Below are 23,122 nucleotides of genomic sequence, written 5' to 3'. Positions count from 1 at the left end.
GCACAGGAACACAGTTCTGGCTGGCTTGGCATCAGGTGGTCTGGCCTAATATTCAAATGAGTTCCTGCTGGGCTTTTTCTACAAAAAAAAAAGCCCTGGCTATAACTAGGGCTGCGAAGCCCCTAGTCTGGGCGGGGAATCTCCTGCCCAGGAGGTTCTCAACCTGCTGGCCCACCCAGAAGTGATGTCATCAAAATGGCAGCGCCCATGTGGGGCCACTCTAGGCGTTTCCAGGAAAACTCTATGGTTTTCCCCAATGCTCTAGCCATTTGGGAGGTAAAATTCTATGGTACAATAGGTACCATAGAGTTTTAACGTCCCAAATGGCTAGAACATCCAGGAAAACAATAGAGTTTTCCTGGAAACACCTAGAGTAGCCCCACGTGGGGGCCGCCTTTTTGATGATGTCACTTCCGGGCGATGACATTTTATCACACACATGCATCGTGCATGCAAATGTCTCCCACCGGGGGATGAAGAGGACTTGGTAACCCTAGCTATAACAATGACCTTCATGGCTTTGGCCTTCTTATTTGTGGGACCATCTCTCTCTCTCTCTCTATGCTCCACCATAACAACTTTGTCCACATCAGCAGGGTCTTCTGTGGGTGCCAACCTGCAAATGGGCAAAATCAACAACTGCCCAAACATGTGCTTTCTTTGTTGTAGCTCCCACTTTGCAGAATGCCCTGCCTGAAGAGGTTAAAAAAGTTCCTCTCACCTGGCTTTCCACCAACTATGCAAAACTAAACTGTTCAAGAAGACTCTCCTGGGCAGGTAATAGGTTTGCACTTCATAAAAGGGTTCACAAACTTATTTGGATAAAGGATCGGGACTGTGGTCTATACTGCTGTGTAAAGCTTTTCATAAGCAGCATTCTATTATGTAACTTCTATACTGTTTAATGTGTCATGTTAATACTTATGCTGTGCTTCACTTCTTTCTGGTGGTTCCAGACTTCTAAAATCCTAATGCGCTGGTTACTGAATGTCCTATGTTGTTGACTGTACTGATGCACCATGTGTGATCCATCCTGAGTCCCTTTGAGAAAGGCAGACGGTAAGTTACATGAAATAAATAATCTTTACAGTTTTGAGACCAATTGTATTTCCAAGAGGATGTCAGATCCCACCTGAGGTTGGCTACCATATGCATAGTTAATATAACCTAACTGTAGGTTACAGCTCTCCACTGAGTCAAATAATTTTTATAACCTATTCGAAGACCTAATTTTCTTACCTCTGAGTCAGTTCCTGTACCTCATCGGCCTCAACAAACATTGCCAGCAGCCTGTTAACTAACTCAACTGCATAGCACAGCTCCTTATGACAGAAAAATTGAGAGACAATGGAATGAGGTTTCGATGGATAATACCTGAAGGCTTGAGCTTTGAACTCCAGGGGAAAAGATCACAATTACAAATGCACAGGATATGCGTAGATTTTTTGAAGAAAATAAAGAATTTGCACCATGATGGATTACAAATTATTGTCTTGGAATGTAAATGGACTAAATTCCCACAAAAAAAGAAGGGCAACATTTCATTGGATTAAGAAACAAAACTGTAATATAATTTGTTTGCAAAAAGTGCATATCAAACAAAAGGATTATAAATTTTTATGGAACAAACAATTGGGAGTGGAATTTTTTTCATTGGCTGAACAGAAGAAAAGGGGAGTGGTTTTTCATATTAAACAAGAATTGGAGCTAAAATTAGTATTTAAAGATAAAGATAAAAGATTTGTATCAGTAGAGACAATATTAGATGGGAAAAAAATGTTGTTATTGGGACTTTATGCGCCTAATGGTGCAAAGGATGGTTTTTTAAAAGACATTATACAACAGCTTGATGAATTGACCTATGACCAAGTTTTGTTAATGGGAGATTTTAATGGAACAGTTAAGAACTCATTGGACAGGTCTGGAGGGAAAAAAACAATAGCAAAGAAGGAAAATTGCCAAAGTCTTTTTTTGAATTGGTCAAACAAGAAAATTTGGAAGATATATGGAGGAAATTTAACCCTGAAGTTCAGGACTATACTTTCTTTTCTGCAAGACACAAAACTTTTTTCTAGAATTGACATGTGGGGAACTAAAGATTTAGGTCCTATAACAAGGAAAATAGAGATTTTACCTAAAATTGGTGCTGATCATAACCCAATAATGTGGATTACAAAATTGTCCAAGAAGGTGAGATGGAGATTGAATGAAGATTTGCTACAGAATAAAGAAGCAGTGACATACCTAGAAAATGAAACTAAAGCTTTTTTCCAAGTGAATGACAAAGAGGATATTGACTTTCAGACGGTCTGGGATGCCTATAAAGCAGTAATGAGAGGAATGTTGATTGAAAAATTGAAAGGGGAAAAGAGAAAGCTGAAAAGAAAAATGTGGAAATAAAGCCCCTAACAAGAAGACTCCTTCCCGCCCGCCCACAAGCCCAGGAGCGGCTTGCAGCTGCACTCCCCTCCCCGGTAACTGCCAGGAGTGACTGAGCTGCCAGCGAACTCCACATGTCTCGCAGAGGCAAAAGTACATCCGGTGGCCATGCTGACCACTGCCACCAGCTCTGTCACTTGCTGCTGAACCCCTCCCCCAAAATAACTACCTCCCTGCCACTCAGGAACAGCCAAGCTGCCGGCAATCAACACATGACCTGCAGAGCAGAAGTCCATCTGTGGACCATGTGGACTCTGCTGCCAGCTTGTCTCTGCACCTCCCCGTAACTACCTCCCACCCACCCAGGAGCTTTCAAGTCGCCGCTTGTCTCTGCACCCCCCCCCCCCCCAGCTATCTCCTTTGCACCCATCCAGGAGTGACCGAGCCACTGCTCGTCTCTGCACCCCCCTAACTCTATCCCTCCCACCCAGGAGTGGCTGAGCCGCTGCTCATCTCTGCACTCCTCCAACTCCCTCCCTCCTACTCACCCAGGAGCAGCCAAGCTGCCACTCATCTCTGCACCCCCCCCTCCAACTCTCTCCCTCCCTACCATCCACCCAGGAGCAGCCAAGCTGCCACTCATCTCTGCACTCCCCCCCCCACTACCTCCCACCCACCCAGGAGCCGCCAAGCTGCCGTGAGACTTCATATGGCCCATCTATGGGTCATGTGGACTCTGACTTCAGCTCAGTCACTTACAGCTCCACCCCCCTCCCCTGAAGTAAGTCCCTCCCATCCACCCAGGAGCCACAGAATTTATCATTCTGGCTCCACACTAGCAGGAAGAGGCTGTGACTGAACCTGCCCCCAGCCAGTCCTGGCCTGAATGAGGGTTGCTAGGGGTGGGGCTTAGTAGCTGAAGGACAGAGCCTTCCAACTGCATGGTTGCTCACCTCTTTTCCACAAGAGTCTCTGCTTTCAAAGCAGGGGCAGGGAGACACACAAATGTAGGGAGAGCATGGGATGGTGTGAAGCCTTTGGGAGCTGCACTGAGGTGGGAAAGAGCTGCATGCGGTTCCCGAGCTGCAGTTTGGCCACCTCTATTCTACAGGGTTCTTCAGCTATACTCAAGCAGGCCCGTAGCCAGAAAATTTTAGATGGGGGGGGGCCCAAAAAAAATTAGGTAGAAGGGTCCCCCGCTCTGGTGGCCCCCACTTTCTCCATGTCATTGCTTCTGCCCCCTCCATGGGGCCTTCCCCTCCCTTCCTCCCACTCACCCACCCAGTGAAGCGGTGGCTCCTGGGGCTCTTTCAAGATGCCCCCTGCCCCCCTCCACTGTGCCTCTCCCTCCCACCCACTTGGTGAGGCACCAGCTCCTAGGGCTCTTTCAAGGCACCCCCCCCCCGCTGATCAGCTGATCAGCGGGAAAAGCTGCGTGGAGGCTGGCGGTTTCTATGCTGGCTTTCTGGTGTGCTCAGAACGTTCAGTGCTGGACATGCTGAGTGCACTGGAAAGCCAGCATAGAAACCGCCAGCCTCCGTGCAGCTTTTCCCGCTGATCAGCATGGGGGGAGCACCTTGAAAGAGCCCCAGGAGCCAGTGCTTCCCTGGGTGGGTGGGAGGGAGGGAGAAGGAGGTGCCATGGAGTGGGGCAGGGGCCGCCAGAGTAGCAAGGGCTGCCAGAGAAGTGGCGGCGAAGAGAGTGGGGGCTGCCAAAGCGGCAGGTCGAAGGGGGCTTGGTCAACGGGTGGTTGGGTGGAGAGGCCTGCCTCCCCTCCCCCCTGTGGTTACGGGCCCGGCTATACTAATCCAGAGTTTTGATCCACTGGGATTTCAAATGGCTGATTTTGAAAATCTTAGACACAGGCTTTCCTTCTAATGCATGTTTTATTTTCTAGGCCAAAGAGAACATTCTTATATCTCCTTGAAACCTAAACAGTGGGGAGGATGTCACATAATTTAATGTTATGTTTAATATCAGGATCTTTTAAATCAGACATCAAATGAACCCTGTGAAGTAGGTGGAGCTAAGAGAGCTCTCCCAGCAGCTGCTGTTCAAAGACAGCTCTGTGAGAGCTATGGCTGACCCAAGGCTATTTCGACAGCTGCAAGTGGAGGAGTGGGGAATCAAACCTGGTTCTCCCAGATAAGAGTCTGCATACTTAACCACTACAAACTGACTCTCCTTTACATCCATCACAACATTTACAGTGGTGTTACTGTCTTTGAGAATGCCCTCTCCCGGAGACTCACCTGGTGCCTACTATAATTTTTTTTTAGACATTGGGCCAAATACATTTATTTTTATGTGGATTTATAAATAAGAGTTTTTGAAATCTCTTGAGCTGATTTATGGTCAGATTTATGGATACTGTCATTATGTTTTTATATCTATGGTTTGTTTTTAATGGCTTGTTTTGTTTTCATATTGATAATTTAGTATGATTTTATGGTATTGTTTTTCTTGTAAACCACCTCTGAAGAGTAGGCATAAACATATCCTAAATCACGGGTGTTGAACTCATTTATTATGAAATAAATGAGAACATGTCGGGCTGGGCAATGTCGGGCTGGGCTCCTATTTAAGATTAGGTAGCAGAGATATAAACTTTATAAAGGACACAGACAAACACAATGAAATATTTAAAAAAAATAAATAAAAACCTTAAAATAAAGCATGTTTAAAACATTATCACTCATTGGTCTTAAAGGTGCTTTTTTGTATTTCTCCCATGGGATCCAGGGTGAAGAAAGCTCTAGCTCTTTCCTTCCTTCCCCAGGGGACCAGGAGGAAGGGAGGCTCAGCCAATAGGCTTGGTTCAGTTGCTCTACTGTGTGATTGAGAGACCTGGCAAAGCAAGCTCTGCCTCCTCCCCTTTCCTCCCAAGGGAGTATCCTCAGCCAGTGGACTAAATAGAGGTTTTGCTCTGTAGCTCCTGTACAATTGAGCAAGCCTGGCAAAGCAAGCTGTGATGCAGAAGGAAGCAAGAGAGAGACAGAAGGAAGCAGATGACAGCCAGTTGCTTGATAGAAGCCCTCCGGGGCCTGATTCAGTCCCCAAGGCACATGTTTGACACCCCTATCCTGAATAGTACTAAATTCAGTGTTCATAACTTCATGCAACTAAGAATCATAACTTGGTCATGGATGCAGATCTTTCCTGTGATAACTTCCAGAGCTCTTCTTTACATGAGACAGAAATTTCAAGCCTATATTAAGGTGCAGCTATCTGATGTAAATTGTCTTCTTTAGGATAGGGAAGAAACACATGATTTGTCTATATCATACAATGCTTTATATACTAAGGACAAGCTAATGTACATATTGTTTAAACACATAATGGTCGTTGGACAAAGTTTTATTAAATTTAGTATTTTGAGGAAGACTTTTTACGTTTTATAAATGCAGGAACTGTTGAGGAAAAATAAATACTTGGAATATTTTAGGAATTCCATTTGAGACTTCTGGTTTCGGCGGCATGCTATTGAAAGTGACTCAGACCGTTGCGTCCTGAGCCACTTTTGAATCAGCTCATTGAGGGGTCGACCCTGAAGAACGACTCAACTCTGGGACCTAGGGAGGGTCCCAGAAGGCAGGGGAGCTTGAGCGGTAGATTGGGGGTGTCAGCAGAGGTGGCTGCTCCCCGATCCCACTTCTCTATAGCCTCTTCGCTCCGGTTGCCATTTTTAAATGGCAAGAGGGTCAGCCACCGGCTTCTTTCCTCCTTCTCTAACACTCTACATTCTGGATCTACAAGCTTTTCAATTTCAAGTCAAGTGACTTTGATCTTTCTACTACTGTAAGTGTTTCTTTCCTCTACTATTTTCTGGATCGGTAATATCTCTGAGAAGCAGGAAAAAGGAGAATCAGGACTGCAGATTCCAAGTGGGGCAAAAGACTGAGAAAAAGGGGGGGGGGACCCTCCATCATTCTTTTTCAAGGCTTGCAAAAGTTTCTGTCTAACCTGAATATTGAAAATACCTGCATGAGAGTACACCAATTGATAGCTTTATAAGAGACTTGATGGCTGAATTTAATTGATCTACTTTAAACCCCCTTGGGGGAGAAAAACGCTTTGGATTTTGGGAAAGATGCTCACTGATAAGTATACATCGATGTGAAAGATGGCTGGCTAAAAGATACTTTGAAGCATAAACTGAAGTGCTCTGACTGAATTTATAAGAACTCTAATTAACTTTTAAAGGCTGGTAGGTACCTGATATTGATTTATAAGACTTTACAGGATCTCTGGCTGTAAGAAGAATATCTTTACAAACCTCCAAAGTGGATTTTTCTCTATTTCTGTGGATGATGTGGATATAACCTTTTAAGCTTGTTTTTAATTTTTTTTTCTTTTTACCTTCTGTTCATCTGTGGTTGGATTATTTTTTTGACATGGTTTAAATACTTTTGGTTTGGATTTTCTTTTTTATGCACCTTTCATTTTTCATTTTTTTGTGAATCACCAAATAGGAGAACTTTTTCCTAATTCTTGTTATTTTTTGCTCTTATTTTTGGGCTTGCTGGATTTTGCTCTCTTTTGTTTGGATTATTGGTTTATTGTTTAATTTTGGGTTTCACTTTTGGATTACAAATAGGGCATTCAGCCCGGGATTACAAATTTATACTTTGTAGCTGCTGAACTTTGAAAGTATTTGAAAGACGTGGTGGTGAGCTGGATTGTATCTGAATCAGCATTGCTGGAAGACATTTAACAGTGAATTGTTGTGTTTGTAGTGAACTGGATTGTTTTGTCTACTGACTATCTAGTGTGATGAACTAAAAAGTTGTGTTTATTATTATTCTTAGCATTGTTTTGACTACCACAAATTGTTGATAGAAGCTAGAAGGTTGTTTTCTTTTTAGAACTGTCTTTTATAATAAGGACATTGCTTGGAGGAGATTAATCTATTTGCCACAAACAGAGTTTCAAAACAAACATTGCAGAGGCCTTATTGAACTTGTGGTTGTGAGTGTGCTTACTTTAATAAGAATGGAAAATAAAGCTGGGACTGCCCCTAAAGAATCTGTCAAAAAAAAAGAAACCGAAGAAGGAAAGCCACCATTTCTTTCACCTAGCACTTTACCCAGGCCAGGGAAATTTACAATCATACAAGGAAAAATGAAAGAAATGCAAACTACCTTAATGACTGCTATAACATGACTGACAAGTAAAGTAGATAATATTGGTGAACAGATTGCAGAGATTAAACTAGAGCTTTTGGAGAATAGTAGACAGACAGCTGAGACCAATAAAGCCTTAAAAGTACTAGAGGGTCAGGTGATGGAGAATATCCAAAAGGTGGAACATCTGGGAAAAGAACAGAGTACACAAGATTCTAGACTCTTGCAGCTGGAAGTAGATAGAGCCGCCTACATGTTGAGGTTTCAAAATATACCAGAAGAGAAAAATGAAGATTTACAGAAAATTTTAAGTGAAGCCGTGACTGAAATTTTACAGGCGACTCCTCAGAGGATGGAAGAAGAGTTTGATCAAGTTAGATGGGTGCCATCAAGCTATACAAGATGAAACAAATTACCTAGTGAAGTTCATTTGAGATTCACAAGAAAGAGAACTAAAGATGACATTTTGAAACAAGTAAGAGATAGACCTATGATGATAGCTGGAAATACGGTGAAAATTCTAAGAGAGGTTCCTTGGCCTATGAGACAAAAGAGGAGAGAATATCAAGCGTTAACAGATTTTTTGAGAGGAAGAGAAATACCATACATGTGGTTAATGCCAGAGGGTCTTCTTTTTACGTACCAGGAAAACAGATACAGGATTAACTCCATTTTCAAAGTTCAGAATTTTTTGTAAAGAATGAAGAAAAAAGAAGGCAAAGAAAAGGAGGAGGAGGAAGAAAGTTCTGGTGAAGAAGATCCAAATGAACCATGGAGATACCACAGAGATACTAGAGCACTGGGATCTAGCAACAGTGATTCATGCAACGGTCACCTCAAGATTGGATTACTGTAATGCCCTCTACATGGGGCTGCCTCTGTGCCAAACCCAGAAGCTACAGCTGGTGCAGAACGCAGTGGCTAGGTTGTTATTAGGGCTCCCGAAGTGGGAGCACATATGGCCGGGCCTGTGTGGACTGCACTGACTGCCAGTTATATATCGGGTTTGTTACAAAGTGCTGGTTATTACCTTTAAAGCCCTATATGGCCGAGGACCTGTCTACCTAAGGGACCGTCTCTCCCCATATGAACCCCAGAGAGCACTGAGGTCAGTGGGGAAGAACCAGCTGACTATCCCCGGGCCAAAGGAAGCAAGACTCCAAAATACTCGCACACGGGCCTTCTCTAGTGCAGCGCCACACCTTTGGAACCAGCTCCCGGAAGAAGTGCGGGCCCTGCGGAGCCTTGAACAGTTCCGCAGGGCCTGCAAGACCATTCTTTTTAAGATGGCCTTTGCCGATTGAATGATCGAAGGATTTGCTTAAAGTGACTTGCCATCATATTCGCTGATAGAATAGCACCAGAAATGTTGATTTTAACTTATAATTAGAATGTTTTTAAGATTAATGTTGTTTTAATATCCATTGTATAACTTATTGTATGAAATGCTGTTAGCCGCCCTGAGCCTGCTTCGGCAGGGAGGGCGGGATATAAATAAAATATTATTATTATTATTATTATTATTATTATTATTATTATTATTATTATTATTATTATTATTATTATTACCATACAAGACAGCATTCTAAAAAAGATAAGAAAGATAATGATAAGTAAAACCCATAATGGCTTCAATAGTTTCAATTAATGTGAATGGACTTAACTCTCCTGCCAAAAGGAGAAAGACATTTAGATATTTTGCAAAAATGGAAATGAACATAATGTGCTTACAAGAAACTCATATCCTAAGTAAAGATCAACATTTTTTGAAAAATAAAAAACTTGGTAATTTATTTACAGCAACAGACATGTATAAGAAGAAAAAGGGGCGTGGCAATATATATTAAAGATAAATTTAACCCACAACTGCAGTTTGCTTCTGAAGATGGAAGAATTTTATTAGTGGAAATTACAGTGGATAACAAAAAAATTTTACTTGCAAATATCTATGCTCCAAATGATCATCAAGAGAAATTCTTTCAAGATTTGTGTCTTAAATTATCAAATTTGGAGTATGTAGAATACTGTCTAATAGGAGATTTCAATGTAGTTTCTGACAGACAACTGCATAAAAAAATGTACAAACAGATGAAAAGTAAAGGTCTTCAGCTGCCAACAAGTTTTTGGAAATTAGCAGAAGAAATGGATTTGGTGGATGTATGGAGAACAAGATATCTCAATTCCAAAGATTTTACTTACTATTCCTCTAGTCACCAAACTTGGTCAAGAATTGATATGTGTCGGCTTTCTGCAAGTTTGATTAAAGACCTAGTGGACACAGAAATTCAAACAAGAGTCATCTCAGATCATAGCCCTGTAATGATAAAGATAAAAGGCCCACAGATGAGAAGATCATGGAAGTTATATACTTCAATTTTGAAAGATAAAAACTTTCTTAAAGAATCCAAGGTTGAAATGGAATTTTTAGAAAACAGAATATAACACAAGGGGTAAAGATGCAAGTAGTTTGGGGCACTGCTAAAGCTTTTTATAGGGGCCTTGCAATTAGATACTGTATCAAGAAAAAGAAAGAAAGAACTGAAAATTTTCAAAATTTAATGTCACAAGCTGGAGAAGCTGAAAAGAATCTTAAAAAACAACCAACAAAATATGAATTCCAAAAAAAAGGTGAAAGAAATGCAACACAAATTGAATTTAATTCTTATGGAAGAGGTGGAGATTAAATTGAAGTATGCTAGACAAAAATTTTTTGAACATGCCAATAAGCCTGGAAGGCAGCTGGCTTATAGGATGAGAAAAGAAAAGGCCAAAAGAATAATTACGCTATTGAGAGATAAGAACAGCAAATAGAAAACTCAAAAGCAAGAAATATGTGAAATCGTGGAACAGTTTTATAAAATATTATATGAAGATAAGCAAGTTCATAAAATAGCTTTAGAAGAATATGTCAATCAAGATAACCTTAGCAAATTTACAGAAGGACAAAAAAAATCTGAATGAGCCAATAACAATAAGGGAACTTGGAGAGGCAATAACATCTAAAAAAAAAAAAGGTAAAACTCCAGGCCCAGATGGATTATCTGTAGAATTCTGCAAAATTTATGAAAAGTCTTTACTCTTACCATTTAAGTGCCTTATTGAAAAGATTCAAGAGGAAAGTCAAATTCCAGTTTCATGGCAAGAAGCTACAATATCTTTGATTCCGAAAGAAAATAATAATTTGAAAGATATTAAAAATTATCGCCAATTTCCCTTTTAAATGTGGATTATAAAATTCTTTCTGCAATATTGGCACAACGTTTGAAAAAAGTTTTACAATCTATAATACACTATGATCAAGCAGGATTCCTTCCTAAAAGGTATTTGAAAGACAATGTCCTAACAGTTTGTAATATTTTGGAATATTATGAGAATCTGAGGCTCGCAGTGTCAAGCACGCGGGTTCAATGACGAGTCGAAGTTAATACAAAGACTACATTTATTGATAGACCGATACTTTGGTGTAACAGGTTCTTGAGAGTAATGTGGCCAATACATTAATACAATACTTTTAAGGCTTACTTCAAAAGGATTCCAAGGGATGGGGTTGCGGGGTAGCATACACACATAAACTATCATAAATGTCTACATTGCCATAGTGTTATCAGGACTGCATCCTTTCTTTCCCCAGATAGCTCGTACTCCCTTACAGGAATGTATGGGAAGGTGCTGATTACTTGGTTTCAGTTCTCACTACTTCTAATTATAAGCAATAAAGCAAAACGGGGGGGGGGGGGGAGGTAAAGAATAACAAGCTAGCAAAGCTGGATCCTCCATGATACTTCACAGACCAGGTTAGGCAGGACCCTAAAACAATCAATTATCAATGGAATTTCACCATGCTTGACACGCAGCCTGCAGCGAAGCTGCTAGGCTGCATTTGCCTAGTTTGTCTCCCTGGGAGGGAGGAGTCAGTGCTCGCCCGTTTGGGCATGCAATGTTGGGGGCGGGGTCTGGCTGTATTAACGGCCAGATTCCCGCTCTCTGCTGTCAGTCTCGGGGAAAGATCGGACGGCGTTGGGCTGCTTCTTCGTTGTGTTGGAAGGATCGGCAGTGTCAGGAAGGCCTTGGGCTGCTTCTTGGTTGCGTCGGCCTTGGCGAGGCGTGCTGGTTTCGGGTATGTTGGAGTCTGTGGCGAGCGTGCGGAGGCTGTGCGTGGGCAGCATTGAGAAGCAAACGGAGGCTGAATGGTTCCCTGGAGGGGCTTCTCTTCAGACGGCTGAGGGTTTTTTCCCCTTGGGCTGGTGTCTGCGGGGGTCGCTGGCTTGCAGCTGGGCTAGCCTGGGGTGATTTGCCATCTTGGACAGGGGCTGAACGGTTCCTTGGGGCCTGGTTGTGGGGCAATCATTTTTTAAAGCGACTGGTCTTTTCCCTTGGCTGGGGGGAGTCTGCAGGGGAGTCTAGTTCATGTTGTGTGTGCAGCCTGGGGGGGTCTGCCCTCTCCCTTCTTTGCAAAGGGGGATTGGGGGGGGTAGGATCGTGGCCCAAGTTGAGTGCATAGCAGTTGGTTTGAAGCCCACAAGGGTGTGACTTGGTTCTGGTTGCTGGGGCTGCTTTGCTTGTGTGAGTGTGTAGCCATTTTAAGTCTCCTTCTTTAGGAGGGTAGTGTCAGCCATTTTAAGTCTTCTTTTGTTGGGGGAAGGGTGTTGGCCATTTCAATTCTCTGGGAAGCAGAGGCAGCCATTTTGATGAGTACTTCTGGGGGCCATCTTAGATTATTTTAGGGCCCGTGATCATGGCAGGTGGTAAGGGGACTGGGAAGTCCAAGGGAAAGAGGCCGGCACCTAAGACACCTAAGGCACTGGCAAAAAGGCCCCCAACCCCGTTATCTTCATCTGACAAAGAAGGTGATGTGGTGGTTGAGGCCAATATTTTGAGTCAGTTGCGGGTGTTGGAACAGGCATCAGGTATTCCTTATCCAGAAGGGTTGGAGGGGGATAAAGCCTCCAGGAGGGGGAAGCATGCTAATATTCTAACCAGGCTGTCTATTCTTGAGGGCAGGTCTGGTGCAGTTGTTGCTGAAAGGGATGCTGGTTCCTATGGTGCAGATGCGGGTGCGACATCAACGGTTGGAGCATCTGGAGTCGGATCGTCTTTATTTCCCTCTGGATTGGTGGGTAAATTGGGAAGCAATTTGCAGGCTGGAGTTGGGTAGGTGTGGCCATGGGGACCATGGGGTCCTGCCTTGATGGCTGGGCAGGGTTATCCTGGTGGGAGTCTGGGGGTTCCTGCTTCCTCTGGGTCGGGGTCCCTGTTGAATTGGTCTTGGCCTAGTGGGCAAGGTGGCTCTTGGAGGGCTTGCATGGGTGTTGGGCACCTGGGTATGGCAGGTTCCTTCATGGGCGCACCCTCTCCTTATGGGATGGTGCCTTTTACATCTTTGCCCTTTGGGGATGTTGCATTACCGTTAAGGGATCACTTGCTTTCTGCAACAAGGGAAAAAATCCTGAAAGGGGAGTATGTGGATCCAGGGTACCTATTCAAAAAATAGTTGAATTGAGGACTAGGATTTTTGCCTTTCTTCTTAAAAAGAAGGTTAACTTGTTAGAGTTGCAACAGCTAGTGGGGCACCTCAACTTTGCATGCGAAGTGGTTGCTCCGGGGAGGGCTTTTCTTAGAAGGCTCTGTGATGCTATGGCAGGGTTACGCTTGCCTCAGCATAGAACACAGGTTACCTGCAGCATGAGGGATGATTTGAGGGTTTGGCAAGAATTTTTGGAGTCTTTCAATAGAGTCTCCTTTTGGAGAGAGGATTTGAGGCTTGAAGCTGAGCTCCAGGTAATGTCTGATTCTGCGGGGTCTTTGGGTTTTGGAGTCTATTTCTGTGGGCATTGGTGCGCGGAGGGTTGGTCAGACTCCAGGATACAGGTAGGTGTGAACCAAGATCTTATGTTTCTCGAGTTCTTTCCCATTTTAGTCATGGTTTGGATGTGGGGGAAGGATATGGCCAATCACAATATTCATTTTTGGTGTGATAATATGGCAGTAGTCCATGTCATTAATTCCCTTTCATCCAAATCACGGCGGGTTATGAGGTTGGTGAGAGCCTTCACTCTGTGTTGTCTGCGGCTTAATATTTTGTTTTTAGCTAAACATGTTCCTGGGGTGAGTAATGGGGTGGCTGATGCTCTATCTCGTAAACAGATGGAGAGGTTTCGTCAGCTGGCCCCAGATGCCGACTGAGAGGCAGTGCCAATGCCCTGGGAGCTATGGCTGATTGGAGAGCCGAGGCCTGCAGAGCAATAGGCCTCGCCATTGCGCCTAGCACCAGGAAGTCTTACGAACGGGCTGTGCAGCAGTTTGAAGACTTTAGGGCTGATGTAGGGTATCATAGGGTTTGGCTCCTCCCAGTGGAGCAGCTGCTCCATTACTGTGTTTCGCTTTGAGGTAAGGGGTTAGCCGTGCGATCCATTAGGGGACGCCTGCCTGCATTGGCTTTTGCCAGTAAGGCGCTGGGTTATAGGGAGGAAACAGCTGACTTTCGTCTTCAAAAGATGCTGGAGGGGTGGGCCAGAGAGGCTGGACTCAAGTAGATACGCGAAATCCTATGTCTCTGTCGATTCTGCGGAGTTTGAGAGGGGTTTGGGATGTGGTGTGTGCTTCTTCTTTTGAAGCATGTTTGTTTCATTCTGCGTCTCTGGTAGCCTTTTTGGGGGCCCTTAGGGTTAGCAAGCTGGTGGCACTGTCCAGAAATGATGTTTCTGGTAGGACTCTGTTAAGGGATCTGAAGCTATTCAAGGGTAGGGCAGTCATTACTGTCCGTCGCTCTAAGACGGATCAGTTGCAGAAAGGTACTGTACTCAAGCTGGATAGTTGTTCAGAGCTTGAGCTGTGTCCAGTTACTGCGTTGACTGCTTATTTGGCAGTCCGAGGGCCCAAAAATGGGTTTTTGTTTTGCCATTTTGATGGCAGCCCATTGACGAAGCATCAGTTTTGGGCTGTGACGTCACGGGCTTTAAATGAATTGGGATTGTCTGGGGTGTGGTTTGGGACTTACTCCTTTAGAATTGGGGCAGCTTCAACAGCTGCTGCACAGGGTATCCATCCTCCTCCATTCAGCATTTGGGCCGCTGGCGTTCAACACCTTACAAGTCTTATGTTAGACCTTTCTTCAAGCCTTAAGTAGTTTGTTTGTTGGGCTGTTTGGTTATGTTCTTGTTTAACTGTTTTTTTCTTTAGATGCTGTTGTTCCTGGCCAGAGGAGCCGAGTTCTCATCTGCGGCCATAACCACGTGTTTTAGGCCGCTCATCAGGCACGGAGAACTGTGGTTGGCTCTCAGCTGGGACTCAGCCAACATGTTTGTATTGAGTGGCGGGGGCGCCATGGCTTTCAGTGGCCAGGCCTGCTGCCTTTGTTATTTCGGGGTAGTGAGGGCCCTCCTCCTCAGGTTTTAATTATTCACCTGGGAGGTAATGATCTAGGGCTTTTGAAGGGCAAGGCCTTAGTTTGGCAGGCCCGCGATGATTTTCGGTATATTAGGGAGCGTTGGCCTGAGACCACCATAATTTGGTCAGCCATGCTGCCTCGCCTTGTTTGGCACTGTGCTTGGGACGCTGCAGTTATTGAGAGGGCCCAGTATAAGGCTAATAAGGAGATTAAGAAGGTGTTAGAAGGGGGGTTGGGCCACTTTCTGCCTCATCCGGACATTTCATTGAAATTTCCTGACCTCTACAGAAGGGATGGGGTGCATCTCTCAGAAAAGGGAAATATGTTTTTCCTGAATGATTTGCGGCAAGGGTTGCAGGTGGCTTTGGGCCTCCCAGTGGGCACTAAGCCCTAAGTGGAGACTTGGCCTTAGTAATGGCAGGTTTGGGGGGGTTTAGGGCACTATGCTGCTAGGGGAGGACTGTGAAGCATCCCCCTTTTGGGGATTTAGGGGTCTGGCATGATCAAGCTTGGAGTTTGGTAACCCAGGGTGTGGAGAATGCAGACCGTCCTGGAGGCTCGATTAGAGGGTGCCTTTCCGTCGAGATGTGCATCTGGGTTTGGGCCCTTTGGTGCGTGCCTCCCTACTGGGCCTGCCTGGAGGGAGCTGAGTCACACAGCTCTGGCTGGGGGGCTAGGTCTCTCACCCGCTAATGGCAGGGGAGCGGTCGCAGTGACCCCTAGCCCTGGCCAGGCCGCTGGTTGGGTGCCCTTGCCATTTATTGTGATATTTAATAAAGTGGCCCAATTTTATTCCAATGCATTGTGTCTGACTCTTTATTCTGACCTTGGGGGGCAATCATCCAGAGAAGCAATTGGCTTTAGTTTGTTTAGACGCTGAGAAGTCTTTTGACAATGTTCGTTGGCACTTTATGTTACAGCAACTGAAAGGTATGGAATGTGGTGAAAACTTCTTGAGAGCGGTAGAAGCAATATATTCCTCACAAAATGCAAGGGTGACAGTGAATGGCAAACTAACAGATGTAATTAACATTCAAAAAGGTACAAGACAAGGCTATCCATTGTCTCCTCTACCTTTTATTTTATCTTTAGAGGTACTGAATAATAAGGGAAGGGAAGATGCAAGTATAAAAAGAGCTGTGATAAAAGATGAACAATATAAACTCAGAGCCTTTGCTGATGACTTAGTTTTCATACTAGAACAACCAATGGACTCAATAGATTGTCTTATAAATAAGATCAAACAATCTGGCTATTGGGCAGGATTAAAGATCAATTATCATAAAACAAAATTTTTAACAAAGAATATGACAAATGAACAAATTCAATCCTTCCAGCAAAAATCAGAATTTTTGTATGAAAAAAGAATCAAATATCTAGGTGTTGTTATTTTGAACAGGTGCAGCAACTTAAAAGCAAATAATTATGACAAACTACTTAAAGAAATAAAAAAAAGATTTGGAAAAATGGCATGATTTGAACCTATATTTAATGGGAAGAATAGCTCTAATAAAGATGAAGATTTTACCAAGGTTACTATTTCTGTTTCAAACTATCCCAATATTTTTAAATAGTGGATTTTTTCAAGAACTTAACAAGATGTTTGTTAAATATGTGTGGCAAGGCAAAAAATCTAGAATTAAACTAAAGACATTGCAGGATTCTAAATTAAGAGCAGATATGGGCCTTCCAAACTGGCAATTGTATTATAAAGCATCTGTACTTCTTTGGATAAGAGATTGGATATTGTTGAATGACAAGAGACAACTGTTGTTAGAAGGACATGATTTGACTATGGGGTGGCATGCATATTTGTGGTATCAAAGACTTGAAGGCCACTCCTATTTTAAGAACCACTGGTTTCGAAAATCCTTATACCATATGTGGTCATGGTTAAAGACTAGAATTTATCAAAAAATTCCAAGATAGGTTTCACCAGTAGAAGCATTTACCTATCCAAATGTCCTAAAATTAAATCAGAGCTATAGGTATGACAACCTGTTGGGAAAAGATAATCAATTGGAAACCAAAGAAGAATTGGAAAATTTGGACATTAAAATGAATTGGTGGCTGAGAATGCAAGTTGAATCTAGATATGCCAAAGACAAGGCAACAGGCTTTAACACAGAACAATACTTATCTTATTTTATCAATTTTATCTTAACACAGATAAAATCCTTTTGGGCCTACAAGAAAAGTTAATCTCCAAACTATATGCATACCTACTTCAAATGAAGACACAAGATGAAGTTGTACAGGACTGTATAGTTCAATGGGCAAAAAATTTTGGTTATAATATTACATTAGAAGAATGGGAGAGACTGTAGAAGCTTAATGTTAAACTAATTAGGTCAGTAACCTTCAAAGAAAACCTTTATAAGATGTTTTATAGATGGTACTTGACCCCACAGAAATTGTGTAAGATCTATGCTAATATGTTTAACAAATGTTGGAAATGCACTACACAGATTGGTACCTTTTACCATATGTGGTGGACGTGTGAGATGGTGAAAGATTGTTGGAAAATGGTGCATGAAATGTTACAGAAGATTATGAAGACTCAGACCAGAACTATTTTTATTGAACATATTTCCTGAGGACTATTCTAAAGAAATGAGACACAGCAGCTAGAATCCTTCTGGCGCAGAAATGGAAATCTCAGGAAATTCCCATGAAAATGGACTTGGTGGGAAAAATTCTAGAGACAGCAGAACTGGACTTTCTATCCCAGCTGATGGCTGGGAAATCTAAAGAAGAAGCAAGAAAATATTGGATGAAATTTTATGCTTTGTTGGACATTCGAGACTCTTAAGATTCTCTGGTGTGAACTGATTTATTTTTTCCTGTATTTTATATTATAAAATTTACCTTTACTGGAATTGTCAAAATCATTAGCTAAAAAGAAAAAATTTATACTATAAAATTTTAAAATGGATCATGTACAGTTTAGACAAAATAATATGCGGCAATTTATGTAAAGAAAATATTGTAGAATTATCTTTGTGTTCTTGAAAAGTTTTTTTTATGCCAAATAAGGTCAGAATGTACTGTGCTTTTTATTTTCCCATTTCCCCTATCTCCTACCCCAAATCTTTTCTGAAACCAATAAAACTTTTGAAAAAAAAAAAAAGGAATTTCATTTGATCACATAGTCTGGCATATATCTTACTGACAGGGTTAGTAAATCTGTAACACTCACTGTCTAAGAATGTCACAGAACTAGAAGCTTCTCTTTGGAATAACACCCTGACCCAGATGGCCAAGGCTAACCCAACGTCCTCTGGTCTCAGAGGGTAAGCAGTATGAGCCTTGGTTTGTATTTGGATGGGAGACTTCCAAGGAAGTCCAGGGTTGCTATGCAGAGGCAGGCAGTGGTAAACCATCTCTGAACATCCCTTGTCCTGAAAACCCTGCAAAGCTGCCATAAATGGGCTATGACTCAATGGCACTTTCCACCACCACCAGTTGGAGTAACATAATAGTGTAATGCCAGAGTATATTAAACAGTGAGAAACACCCATTTTGTATTTCCCACTTTCCTGCTTGGAAGTCTGATTCAGAGAAGAGGGAAGAGATGGAAGCAAGGAATGAAAATTATTTCAAAAGGAAAACAGAGAAGCCATCAATCAAGTAATGCCTGCAGTTACCTCCTTAGGGTAAACCTAGTGTGGTTCTGTTATATCTCATTTCAATAAGGGCGAGCATAAAGAGGGGCTAAAAAGAGCCTTGGAGAAATGTGAGAAGGAGAGAGAGATTTAATCAGACTTACTGACAAAGTTAATATATATTCTCTATGAAGAGGAGTCTCTGGGGTCATGGTTTCAGTGTTGAACAAGAACTCTAGAAAGTTTAGAGAGCTGGACTGAGTCAGAATTGATTTTTCTCTGTTTACTGTGTTCCCCAGGTGAAAAGTTAATGAACCAAGGCTAAGGCATAAAAAGACAGATTACTTAGAGGGCTGTGATAAAAATATGATACAGGTAGATCTCCCTCAGCACTTCTATGCACCACAGTAGGTGCCTGTAACTGCAGGCAGGTAGGAATAATGCAAAGAAACAAGAAATTATATTGTAAGGATTCCAATCAAGAAAGAATAAAACTCCATAAAAGGAATATTATCGCTGACTTTATTTTCCCAGTTATAAGTGATGGCTGTCCATAGAAGGAATGCACTGGGGTTTTAAAATTTATTCAGTTCCATCCAAACACCATAATTTTTTTTTTTTTTGGGGGGGGGGGTATTCTTCATTATAAACCAATCTAAGTTTTTAAAATATAAAAGTGGCCTATAACAGTGCAATCCTGGACAAATTTACATCAAATTTAATTGATTTCCATGCGCTTAGACTGGAGTCATAGGTTTGTTTGTTTGTTTTGTAACAATGTCATCCTAAACAGAATTACAGCTCTCTAAATCCTTGCCTCCACTGTGGGGCTAGCAACCCTACTATAGCTTCAGCCAATATATGAACCTTTAAACCTCTCCTGGCTAATCCCTTCTGTTTACCTTCATCTCCTCAGCCCTTCTCACCCAAACTTGCCCTTCTTTCCCAACTTAAGACCCTTTTCTGAGCATGTTAGGAGAAACTTCAGCTCTGTACCATCTCATCCCACTTTTCCTGTTCTGTTTCATTTTCCCTGTCTCCCTCAGAGATGCCATACATTCATAAACAGCACAAATTTTGGAGCAGTGTCAAGGAGTCCAAGGCTAAACACTGTTGGTTCCCAGGGCTGATGTACACAAGTAATCAAACTTAAAAAAAAATATTATATGAAGTTTTATTAAATTAGCTCTGTTGTTGTTGATGTTACATTGATGTGTTGTTGTAGTGTTAATTAAATTCTTTTAAAAATGAAGTTTTATTAAATATCTTTGAGAACAAATATTTAATCTCCAGACAACACAACACTCTGAAATCAAGCAGCAAGAAAAAAAAAAATAGCTTAACTATCTAACACGTTTCAAAGACCTGTGTTATTTGAAAGTCCCTTAAATTCATAGCTTGCACATTCTCCACATTGGTATCTACTGCAATATGAGAATACAATAGTCCAGGCCTTTAGTCCATCAGAATCCTGGGCCACAGGTTCTGATGAGAAGCTAATTATCTCACTTCCAACTTTGGCCTTGAAGACAGTGCCAGACCACCTGCTAGGCAATTTAGACCATTGCCTAGGGCACTGGTGGTCCAGGGGCACAGAATTGCCCCCTCTGCAGCTCCTAATGCTCTCCACTCCCCCAGCCCCCACACCCTCCTCCCCCTTGGTAGTGTGTCCTGGCACCCTTCAGGGGCCTGCCGCAGCCATCACTGGCGGGGAGGTGGGTTGCATGCGCACATGCATGATTGAACCAGGGGGAGGGGGTGGGGTGGAGAGAAGGCCAAGGTTGCCTGTCTCCCCTCAGCAGCATGGCCTCAGTGCCCTTCAAAGGGCTTCAAAGGCCAGTGCTGTAGAGGGGAGATGTGTGTGTGAATGAGTTGGGGGGGGGGGGTGGAGGAAAAGCTGTGAGCGCCCATCTCCCCTTGGCAGCCACAGCCCCTGTGCCTTTTAGGGGCTGCTGAAACCAGCATTGCTGGGGGAGGCGAGGGTGCATGTGTGAGTGAGAGAGACCTCCCCCTGAATGTAGATCCTAGGGCCAGCTCAGTGTGTGTGTCTCTCTGTGTGTCTCTCTGTGAGGGAGCAAGCAAGGCAAATGAGAGGCAGAAAGGCAGGTGAAAGAGCAAGGCAGCCAGAGCTGGAGTCTGGAGGAAGGGAACGTGGGTAAGCTACAGTTAAAGTTGCCAAGTCCAATTCAAGAAATATCTGGGGACTTTGGGGGTGGAGCCAGGAGACTTTGGGGGTGGAGCCAGGAACAAGGGTGTGACGAGCATAATTGAACTCCAAGGGAGTTCTGGCCATCACATTTAAAGGGACAGCATGCCTTTTTAAATGTCTTCCTTCCATCGGAAATAATGAAGGATAGGGGCACCTTCTTTTGGGGCTCATAGAATTGGACCCCCTGGTCCAATAGTTTTGAAACTTGGGGGGTCATTTTGGGAGAGGCACTATACTGAAAATTCAGTGCCTCTACCTCAAAAAACAGCTCCCCCAGAGCCCCCGAAACCTCCAGATCAATTCCCCATTATACCCTATGAGAATCAATCTCCACATAGGGAATAATGAAGTGCTCAGCAGACGTTTCCCTCCCCCTCCCCCCCCTGCTATTTCTGGCTGCTCTCTACTCAAGAGTTGCTGCCAACTTCTTCCAAGTAACACAGACACACCATCCCAAGAGGAAGCCTTTCAATCGGAGACTGGAGCCTCTGGAGCTGGAAAGGCACATGGTCCTCTGTGGGAGGGGCTTCCCCCGCCAGCCAGCTGACTGGGGGCGGGAAGGAGCCTGGGAAAGCAGAAGAACTCCCGCGGGGACCTGGGGATTGGAAGCCTAGTGACAGTACAGTAAACCTCCCCAAACTCTCTTTTTCATGCCCTTTACCTTTTTCCTGTCTCCCCACCCCCTCATTTCCCTTCTACTCCAGTCTTCCCATCCCTGCTTGCTTCCTGGAAATTTCTGGTAATTAAGGGATGAAGCCTGGGTAGGACATGGTCCTCCATAACCCTCCAATGCATCTATTTTCTCCAGGAAAATTTTTCTCTGTAGTCTGGAAATCAGCTGTAAATATAGAGGGGATTTCCAGGTCTCAACTGGAGGCCAGCATCGCTACCCTCCCATGGCTGGTTGCAGTCAGAAACTCTAAACGCAGGGGAAGCTTCTACATTTGACCATTGAGGGGAGGGGTCAGGAGAGTTCTTTGGATCTTTCACGGAGATCAGAAAACATAAGCCTCACACACTTTCTCCTTCCCAGCCTTATGAAACATGAAATGATACCATAATACCTCTATGATACCTTTATAAAGTTTATCAGTAATATTATCCCCACATTGCACACAAAGAAATACGGCAACCATAAAAAGGTAAAGGTAACCTTTAGGCAACCATAGCAAAGTTCAAATTTTCATAGGATATTTCCTGATAAGAGAAAGGGAAGTGTAAAATATGGCCCTTGAGTTTATATTAAGAGTATGGGGAAGGTAGGTAGGTACCCCCACAAACACACATGCAGCAAATTGTGCTGTTCAAAAGGAGGAGTGCCTCTAGCACCTGTCACTACATAGCAGGAAAAGTAGTTACTGAGCCGAAGAACTGTATGGCCCACCCACTTGGGAAACAACTTCTGAATCTGAACTGAGGGGCATTTTTCAAAGCAGTTTGTAACCAACATACAGGGCATCAAACAAACAAACAAGAAGGTTCCTCTCACTGTATGCAGGTTCTCTGGAATGCCTAAAGAAGTCATTTGGGTTACAGTCAATCTATTTAATGCTCTTTCCCTGTATCTTAGGGATCAGAAATGCTTTCTCCGCTTTCCCCTTTATAACTCCAAGAGAGACTACTACTACTACTACTTTAAAAAATGAAAGATGGGAACAAGGAGGCAGCAGATTTTGATAACATTACAGTGGTCTAGCATGTAATCTAGAAGAAGAGAGAAGTTTAATTAAAACATTTTCTGAAATGAAATTTGACTCAATTCCTTTGCATTAAAAAAAACTCCATGCAAATAGAAAACCAAAACACCAGAGGGAAAGGTACTACCTATGGTTACCATCCTCAAGGTGAATCTAAAATTCTCTCAGAATTACAAATGAAATTGTATTTGATTCTTGTTTTCACTTATAATGTTTAAATTGTTCTTAAAATACAGTTTAAATTAAGAATTCATTCTTAGAGTTTTACAAGGTTATGGTAATAATATTCTGAAAAACTAATTTACACAATAGTCAAATGTAGATTGCTCACAACCTTAATCCTTTGGCCCACAAAGCTGAATTTTTGCTCACAACATTTCACAATTTGGAGGTAACATTACAGTCAACCCTGCTTAGTTTCCAAGATCGCACAAGATCAGGTCAGGGATCAATTTCAAATTTTGTGCTTTTCATTCTTCCCACAATTCATTTGTTTTTGAAAGTTGGTTATAAATGTGTGTGTGTGGGGGGGGGGGGTGCAAGTAGTTAGCCTTGCCTAGGGTGTAAAAAGGCCCTGCTTGAAGATGAGAGAACAAGTTAGAGAGAGAACAAATTAGCAACACCTGCAAGATGGAATAAGTTTGTTACTATTAACATTAACCCTGGAGAAGAATCAGGGGTACTTTGCATCACAACTAGCCATAGGGTGAGTACATATAGCT

Source organism: Heteronotia binoei, chromosome 1, assembly GCF_032191835.1.
Source record: "Heteronotia binoei isolate CCM8104 ecotype False Entrance Well chromosome 1, APGP_CSIRO_Hbin_v1, whole genome shotgun sequence".
In the NCBI taxonomy this organism is placed as follows: Eukaryota; Metazoa; Chordata; class Lepidosauria; order Squamata; family Gekkonidae; genus Heteronotia; species Heteronotia binoei.
The sequence above is the reverse complement of the archived record's forward strand: the minus strand, read 5'-3'. Positions refer to the sequence as shown.